At 31.1% G+C, this 9,951-nt stretch overlaps 1 protein-coding gene across 2 annotated transcripts in view; it reads right to left on the bottom strand.

Annotated features, from left to right (window-relative positions):
• Positions 1-9,951, bottom strand: part of LOC111420812 (very long chain fatty acid elongase AAEL008004-like) — a 43,007-nt gene that overhangs the window by 29,764 nt on the left and 3,292 nt on the right. The window contains exon 1 of one of the 2 annotated variants that reach the window (XM_023053856.2): positions 8,744-8,987. The exons of the other annotated variant lie outside the window; for it this stretch is intronic. The gene's annotated coding sequence lies outside the window, so the exon portion shown is untranslated. Of the gene's footprint in view, positions 1-8,743; positions 8,988-9,951 lie in introns of those variants that run through there. 2 annotated transcript variants of the gene reach the window in all.

Genomic DNA, 9,951 nt, shown 5'->3' on the forward strand with positions numbered 1-9,951 from the left:
AAACAAAACTTACATTTTCGTATAACCTAAAAGTGTCAAAAAAGATGCTAATTTAAAAATTCCTGGAAGTCGTATTTATTGAAATTAAGCAATGAGACTTATTCTAAATTAAAGCTCAAAGCTTTCTCTTTAAAATGATGTATAATAATTGTTGAGTTGGATTGGAAAAATATTGAGAAAAAAAATGTTGAAACAAAATTTACATTTTCGTATAACCTAAAAGTGTCAAAAAAGATGCTAATTTAAAAATTCCTGGAAGCCGTATTTATTGAAATTAAGCAATGAGACTTGTTCTAAATTAAAGCTCAAAGCTTTCTCTTTAAAATGATGTATAATAATTGTTGGGTTGGATTGGAAAAATATTGAGAAAAAAATGTTGAAACAAAACTTACATTTTCGTATAACCTAAAAGTGTCAAAAAAGATGCAAATTTAAAAATTCCTGGAATCAGGAGATAGTCTTCCATTAGCAGTATTTAGACTTTTGTCAGCAGCATAATGCAACAGGAGGCGATCTGCTTCGTTGTCATTACTACAAAATGCTTCTAACATGTATTATGGAGGTAAGTCACATGAGTTTCACAAGCTTGTAAAATAGCAAAGGTATGAAACATATCTAATATACATCGTCATCAATTCCCAAAACATCGTAACAATACTCATCAAAGTCTAATATGTGCAGTGACCTTCTACTTATTTTTAAATAGTGCTAAATTCAACGAAACCCGGCAAATATTATTTACCAAAACCACATTCCTTACAAACCATTTGCCGGAGACATACCTACATAAAATTACGACTAAAACGGAAATGAATTTTTTTATTTGCAAATTTTTTTGTAAATCTATTGACGTCAGTTTAAAAGATGACTTTGTATACGCATTTAAAATACGAGGTGAACGTCTATTTTGCTTCCTTTCTCCCATGAATCCCTCTTTAACTCCGGAATAATTTAACTTTTCCCCCTTACTATTTACATAATGAGAACATTCCTCAAGATCGAAGTCTATCAATAAAAATCGCTAATTCCATTTTAATTGTAAGTTGGTTAAGTAAAAATTGCGTAAGAAAATTGAAATTAATATAGAAGATAAAAAAATCAATACGTAATTAGACATGTTTTTGATGAATTTTAATAAAATTTACGCTTCAGTTGTGGTGCAGCGAAAGCTGCAACTCTACGCAGCTTACGTAATCCGAAAGAAGTATGGAACAAAACAAAGATAGTATTTCCTTTTTTAAAAAGTTAAAAGTGTTTAACCTTGATTGAATTTTAAAATTGGTAATACATAAATTGATTGTTTTCTTGATTCGTACGATCGTAAAATTTAAGTGGATTTAAATTTGGGTCAGCATATGTATAGTTGGGTTTAGGTCGTTGTCTAGAGGTCAACAATTATAATTAACACTCAAAAGCCAATCATCCAAAGCATGTTAATTTAACATCTTTTTTTCTATTATTAATTTATTACAGCCACACGCATCGAAAATTTATTCCATTTTAAATATATTCTCGGATGACTAATATTTGTTTACGTTACCCATTCTTGAATTTAAAGAATGCCAAAACTAACATTTACATTTATCTCGGTCGGTTCCTTCTTCGACACAAAGTAGCAACAAAGAATCAAATTTATATAACAGACTTCCTATATTACTCAGCTAAGAGAGTGAGAAGTGAAAATTTTTCCCAGTTTGGAAGATGCAACACGAATCGCTATGTAATTATGTGATTAGTCGCTATAACCAACAACTGCAAGCAAAATTTACGTAAGTTTTAATTTGTGGATAAATTTATTCTAAAGTTTTTTCTGTGAAAACCCTCTTTTTTGTGATAATAAATTTCATTCAATCTTCTAATAAAAAATGGTATAAAAACGGTTATGCTTTGTATGGAGAATATTAAAACTTATTATAACTAAAAATTGCTAAGTAATTATTTTCTGCGAAAAAAAATGTTTTACACTAAAACCGATAATAGTTGTAATTTAAACATGTATAAAACAGTGTAATTTAAAAGCATTCTGCATATAAATTGCTACTAATTTCTCGATAAATTATAAATAAATAGATTTTAGTAGTAAGGTAATATATCTCTATACATTGAATTCGCATGGGAGCCTACGACAAGGTGGTCCTCTATCATGTATCCTATCCAACATCGTACTCGAGAGTCATAAGAAATCGTCAACAAGAGCATACAAATCTCGACCTTCGCGGATGACGTGGACATAATTGCTAGGACCTCATAGAAAGAGCAGTGACGAAACGTGGATTAAAGGTAAATCAAACAAAAACAAAATATCTAATGGTAGGCAAATACAACTTTGAACGTGTGCAATAGTTCATGTATTTGGACTCATCGACGATCTCCGAGAATGATATCAGAGGTTAAAAGAAGGATACACCTGGCAAATAGGACTATTATCTTCTGAGTAGGCATTTAAAATCGGACAGTTTACTTATCAAGTGCTAGGATCCTAATACGACCCTAATACTCTAATACACTGCCATATACAGTGTTTCCAAAAAGTAACGCATAAATTTCCATTAATTTGAGATATAAAAATAGCAATCTTCAGATGCACCACTTAAACCCGAAACTTTTTAGTTCTAGGTCTTAATTGGGTGTTAATTCAATGAAAAATATGCAACACTGTAACGCTGAATAACAACTAAAACTAGAACTAACACTAGATCTAGCACTAGAAAGTTTCGGGTTTAGTCGTGCGTCTTCAAACTTCTGATAATAGATAAAATCATCGGATATCATTCTTTAAAACAATTCATTCGAGCCAAACCAATAAGATTTGGCTATAAATTATGGCAGATGTATTGTTTTAATTTCTCTCTATATTCTGGAAAAGAAGAAGCCGACATTTCGCCAACAGAACCTCTTGGAACACGAGTGGTTACGCAAATGTTATCAGTTATAGAAAATCCCAACAGTTATTCCGTTTATTTTGATAATTTTTTTAATAGCCACGGATTGTTACTGAAGTTGCGACATCTTGGATTTAGAGCAACAGGAACGATACGGAAGAATAGAACGCTAAAGTGTCCGCTACAAACGTCCAAAGGCTTAGAAAAGTCCGCAAGAGGTACATTCGATTATTGTTTTGACAAGGAAAATAAAATTTTAGGTGTCAAATGGAATGTCAATAAATGTGTTGTCATTAATTAACTGTTAATAGATGGAGCAAGGAAGAAAAAAGAAAAAGTGCCAGCGCCTCAGCCAAAACTAATTTCTAATTACAACAAGTACATGGGAGGTATTCTTGGAACAGCATTCTATTGCAGTTAGAGGGAAGAAGTGGTACTGGTGTCTAGTAACTCGTATTATTGGCATGGCAACATTGAGGTCTTATATATCATCTAGAGTGCGTATGCTGTTGCCCCCACCACGCCTAAAATGAAGCCAGAAAGGTCTCCATGTTAGATGTACTAGCTCAGCGGGAAATTCGAAATTCTTACATATACTTATGCAAAAATTTACATTATTATAAACTGGAAAGACAGAAAATAATAACCAAAACAAAACATTAATTTTTTATTGATAAATAATTATTAATTATGTGATATTTTAAAAGAACTTAATAATTTTTAGCCATAACCCTTATAATTAACATAAACTAAGAAGAAAATATTTAAAGCAATTCCGATTGATCACGTTAACCTTTGCTTATAAATAATTGTGTTTATTTAAAAAAAAACTGAACAGTCCTTAATAATAAACTTTACTTGAACTTCAACTGAAGACCTCGGTGCAAGAAGGGAGTCTATCAAGAGAAGGAGTTGTCCCCTTCTTATACCGAGGTCTTCAATTGTTAATTCCAAGTCATGTAACCAGAAACATTTTATGGACTGTTGTAAATAATCGTCCAACCTATCAAATTATAAAAAACATATGTGAAACGAAAAGAATTCGAAAACTTTCAATAAAAATCAAATTTTACTAAAAATAACAATATGTTTATGAGAATTGTGAGGTTATAATTGTAGGTATAATACAAGGTCTATGGAACATAAGGTTACCCAATACCGATTCTCCTCCTCTGAGAGGCAAGGTGGGTCAGTGACGTAGCTGGTTCTATGAACAGCATAACACGATGCGAGGTTTAAATATTTTATATAGACTGTACCACAGTATAGGCACGTATAGGCTATCTTTTATTTTGACTGTATCGAACCAGTGACGTCAATCTGCGGGGTAATAATCGATACTACAGAGGCATAGGGAATGAGGTAACCTTATGTTCTATAAACCTTGGGTATAATAGAGACTTGAAACTATAGCTAAGTTCAGGTCGGTACATCCAATATGTCTGACTTTCTGATTACCCCCACCACCACCACATACGCTCTCTAGATTATACAGGGTGTCTCAGCGAGACCGGTCATTAGACGTTTCTGGGGTTCTGGCGAAAATAAAAATTTGAGAATTCAGACTTAAGTATTATCAATTACGATCTCTTCGTCTAAAATATTTTCAGATTTCTTGCACTTCCGGTTATACCGGAAATCGCCACCAACATTATTTTCTTAAATGGAATACGTGTATATTTTTACATATTTCGATTTGTCTGTTTTCAAGGTTTATAAATAACTTTACTTTTTGCAATTTGATTCGGCCGTTCTCGAGTTATTCGAGTTCTTCTAGAAAAATCTGCTCCAGCAGACATTTGTTCAAAAAATCAGAGAACACTCGATTTTTGGGATATCAATTTAGGATTGAGAACATGCTTAAGCAACATGATGGAGTATGTTTTGGTATCGAGAACTGCTGTCTAGAACGTTTGGTCACTTTACTATGGCACGTTAACTTTTCAAAATTTGAAAGTACCATAACTTCATTTTTTTAAATGGCACCCCCCATATTTTATTACTTAGTCGTCTTCGGCGTCTCATTCTACATCTTTTATATCCCATATGTCCCATACCTAACATTAATAGTTTGGGAGATAATTAGGGTTTTTTGAAAAATGCACACATATCATATGGATATTTAGCCTAGTGTGCCATGAAAAACAAGCCTTCTCAATGAGTTCTTGTCAAAGACTCACTTGTTTACCTCACTTGATGCATGCGAGCAAATTATTATCTGTTATGTCCCTTAATATTAGTACTGAAACGAGTTAAAATCGATAACAATAACGAAAGTAATATTTACACAAATCAAGAAATTCTTAATTTATTTTTTATGCATGAAAAGCGCGACAAAGTTCGTAGTACGATTCCCAGATCTTCTTTGACAGCTCGAATTGAGGTGTTGGGACTGGGCTCGAAATAAGCCAAGGTATTAACCTCTTCCGTTGCATTATCTACTACATTTTTTGGTCAGTTTAACACATGATTAATTCGTCCAAAATGCAAAAAATTTGCTTCCATTCTTCTAAATTTACCTTTTGTCATCGGAGATAAATGTGGATAATTTTCATTAAACATTCTGCAAGTTCTACTAAGAACTTTGTCGCACTTTTCGTGCACAAAAAATAAATTATGGATTTCTTCATTTGTATAAACATTATTTACGTTATTAATATCCATTTTAACTGGTTTTAGACTCACAAGCATCAAACAACGTAAATCAGACTTTGACGTTTATCAATAAGTCATTAAACATTTGTTTTCCATGGCACACTAGGTTAATATCGATATGATATGTGAGCATTTTTCAAAAAACCTTAATTATTTCTCAAACTATTAATGTTAGGCATAGGACATATGGAATATAAAAGATGTAAAATGAGACGCCGAAGACGACTAAGTAATAAAATATGGGGGGTGCCATTTAAAAAAATGAAGTTATGGTGCTTCCAAATTTCGAAAAGTTAACGTGTTATAGTAAAGTGACCAAACGATCTAGACAGCCGTTCTCGGCACCAAAACATACTCCATCATGTTGTTTAAGTATGTTCTGAATCCTAAATTGATATCTCAAAAATTGAGTGTTCTATGATTTTTTGAACAAATGTCCGCTGGAGCAGATTTTTCTAGAAAAAATCGAATAACTCGAGAACGGCCGAATCAAATTGCAAAAAGTAAAGTTATTTATAAACCTTGAAAACAGACAAATAATATGTAAAAATATACAGGTATTCCATTTAAAAAAATAAAGTAGGTGGCGACTTCCGGTATAACCGGAAGTGTTAGAAATCTGAAAATATATTGGATGAACAGAACGTAATTGATAATACTTAAGTCTTCATTCTCAAATTTTTTGTTTGGCCAGAACTCCAGAAACATCTAATGACCGGTCTGGCTGAGACACCCTGTATATAAGACCTCAATGCATGGCAATTATAAATGGATATCTCGTTTACCGTCAAATCTATAGTAAGAAGTCCACTTCCATCAAAAAATTCCAAAGAGACATGTTATGAAAGGAAGACCACCCAGTCTACCCTCGACTCCTTATTCTTATCAAAAAATTTAAAAAAATAAATTGGAAGTTAACGGGTTAAGGCCCACTTTTACCACATCTTGATAAATTTAACCGATAGATAAATTGGCGCTCTTAGCCAATGAGAGCGCTTAAAACCACTGTAACCATGGTAATTATCTATCGAATAAATTTATCAAGAGGTGGTAAAAGTGGGCCTAAGATGGCTAAATCCGAATGTTTCTAATTCTAGGTCTACTTTTAGTTCAATAATAATATACAACAATTTAACTCTAAATAACAACTAGAATTAACACCAATACCAGTACTAGAACTAACACTAGCCCTAGAACTAGAAACATTCAGGTTTAGCCGCACGTCCCTCAAGACGGCTAAGCCAGAATGATTCTAGTTCTAGGTCTTGTATTAGTTCTAGTACAAAACTAGAACTACTTCGGGTTTAGCCGTCTTAAGAAACGCCAGGCTAAACCCGAATGTTTCTAGTGTTAGTTCAAGTTGTAGTTCAATAAAAATATACAACATTCTGGCGCTGCATAGCAATTAAAACTAGAACTACCTTGATCTATACATCGTATAGAGAACTCGGGGAGCGCTAGGATTTATTTAAATATACTCATGTATTAAATAGTATGACTTAAAAATATTTTGTCTGTTATATCCGAAGTCCGTTCTAACAAGATATTACCGTAGTACAAAGTTTGTGTTCGCGTACTTCAAAATTGAACAATTTTTTATAACAAACACTATCACTTTTGTTAATTTGTTAACTTTGTTAACGCAGAATCAAATTCGTGTTCTTACCGAGTATTAAAATTAAAAAAAAACACGAGCTTATACATGTTCGAAAAATAATACAAGTGATAACAAGGTATAGGTGTTAATTAGAAATAGAAATCCACGTGTTCTATTTCAAAATAATATTTTAGATTGTTATTTGAAGCTGGTTATATAAAAAAAAATTCGTTGGTGTAATTATCGAACGATTTCTTTTTTTTACCGAATGATTAACAAGGATAATAGAATAATTTCTGTAATTACACGTCCTCAACACTGTTTTTTAGGTATGAATTTATCTCGAGTATCGAGAAAAAATTAATTACATGTTCATAAATGCATATTAATCTAACATGTTTTTTTTTCTCAATAATTGTTAAGATCATTAGCGCTTTTAATTGTTAATTTTTTTTGTAATAATTGTTATTTACGATTTTTTAACAATTTGATTATTAATAACTAATCTCCTATTATATAGACATAAATTTGTTAAATAACAATAAAATGTGTTATTGACCCGTCTGTTTTAAGATAAAGTCAAGGTGAAAATTCTTTTAAGAAAATCCACTTTTCTAATGGCTTTTCGTTTTACAACTTAACGAAAACAAAAAATTTATAAAACGTTCAAGAAGAAATTTACATTTAAAATCATCCGACCTTTAAATTTTTTTTTCTTTGTGGTACAGCAAGTTTCATTTAGAATTTGAGGTCAACGATCAAATCTACGATCGTTTCAAGATTTTCGAAACGAAACGAAATCATCAAACAAGAAGTAAAATGGTCGGCGGGTATCAAGGTTTACGTTCAAACGTAAAGGATGTTAATGACGAAGATGGTGTTTTCTGACTTGTCAAGTACAAATGATTCACTTAAAAAATATTTCGATTAAAGACAAAGTTTTTAAACAAAATTAATGTGTTTTTTTTAGTATTTAACGACAATTACAAGAAAACTTGTTACAACGCAATAGGGAAAACCATGCTTTGCGCAACGTCTTCAAAGTTAATTAGTACAGAAAACCTGCATTATCACGAATATGTAAACTCATTTAAACGGAAAAGATTTGTTTAAATGATTCACGTTTAGTGATTTAAAAAAGTAACGATACGTTAGGCTTAATTTTGATTGAGAAGATAAAAAATTTGGTTTTGAAATAAACACATTGCGCTAATTGTTAAACATAGTGCTAAATCACTTAGCTAAGCGTTTTTGCGTCCGAAAGAAAATTAGTTCACTTAGTAAGCATTACTCGGTTTTGTTGTCACTTCTAATTGGATTATTGGGTCAATATTTGAAATTATTTTATGCAAGATATTTTTGTACTCATAAAAATTTAGTTTCCAAATATATCTCCTAAAAGCTTTGGATTACAGAAAATTGTAGTTGTAATTCAATTCATTACAAGTATTCAAACATAATACTTTATAAATAATAATGTATTATTAAATAATTTTCTTCATAAACAAAGTAAAAATAATTTATTTTTGCAAATTTGATGTATATAAAAAAATAATTTAGTATTAATTAATTCTTCCAAAAATAACTTAATAAAATCAACAAAACTTACCTTGTTAAACAATTTTTTTGGTCACAACAAAGAAATAATTCAAAACTAACAAATAAAAACCACAAAATTTTAATGAAAAAAAATTTTTCTGTTTAAATTTAATTTCCGATTTTTTACTAATTTTGACTTCGTCTTGTATTAAGAGATATTTAATGTGCAGTGTATTATATCGGGTAAATCGACTCGACGTGTCTTGCAACTGCCGATTTCTTCCACTTACTCGATAACCTTTATATACAACCCCACCAGAAAAGAATCGCCGCACCGCACGCTGCTATATAGTTCTAAAACGGCAGAGATAATAACGACACTCAACTTTACCTGCGCTACTCATTAAAACAAATTCTATTTTCGTATTAACTTTTGCACAATAAGAATTTTCCACAAACAAACAGCCTCAGAATTAAGTAAAAAAAAACAGTATTAAAAAGTTTCGAATTTTTAATATTCAACTTGCGTCAATTTAAATTTTAAACCGTTTAAATAATTATCATTAATCGCCGATATATCCTTTGTTTTTGATTTATTTGATTTTTAAATCGATAATAACCTCTACCAATTATACGAAATTAATCCTCAATTAAGTTATTTCGCTATTAAATCTAATTTGACTCAATTCGGATATTACTAAATAAATCAACAGGAACAATTATCATAAACTTCAAGAATTTAAGACCGATAGCAATTAGAAATGAGAAGTTACAATAGCAAACATTCACCAAGTTCAATTATACATTTATTAAACTATCATGAAATGTCTTAGATTACTATTTAGTTTATAACTTTATTAAGTTTGTTGCTGGAGGGAGTTATTATAATTTATCTTTCAAAATAGGGCGTTAGCTTTCAGGTTAAGTACAACTCATTTCTTGATATTATTATAGAAAGTTTGACAAAACACAGAAAAGAAAACAGGAGTCACCGAAACACCCTGTATAACTAATTATAATTAGTTGATACTAATTATCTAATTATAGTATTATATAGGGTTTTCCAATAAGAGGTGTTATTTTGAATAGTCCGTTATTTCGGTAGATGTCACTTTTGAAGCTGTCATTTTTTGACATTTGACAAGTAGAAAGTACGCCATTAATAAAAATGGAACGATACACGCTTCAACAACGCATTGAAATTATTAAAATTCACTATTAAACCCAGGTTTGTCCATTCCTCGTCGTTCTTTGGAATTAGGCATTCCACAAACGTCA

This window comes from Onthophagus taurus, chromosome 2, assembly GCF_036711975.1.
Source record: "Onthophagus taurus isolate NC chromosome 2, IU_Otau_3.0, whole genome shotgun sequence".
Classification (NCBI taxonomy): Eukaryota; Metazoa; Arthropoda; class Insecta; order Coleoptera; family Scarabaeidae; genus Onthophagus; species Onthophagus taurus.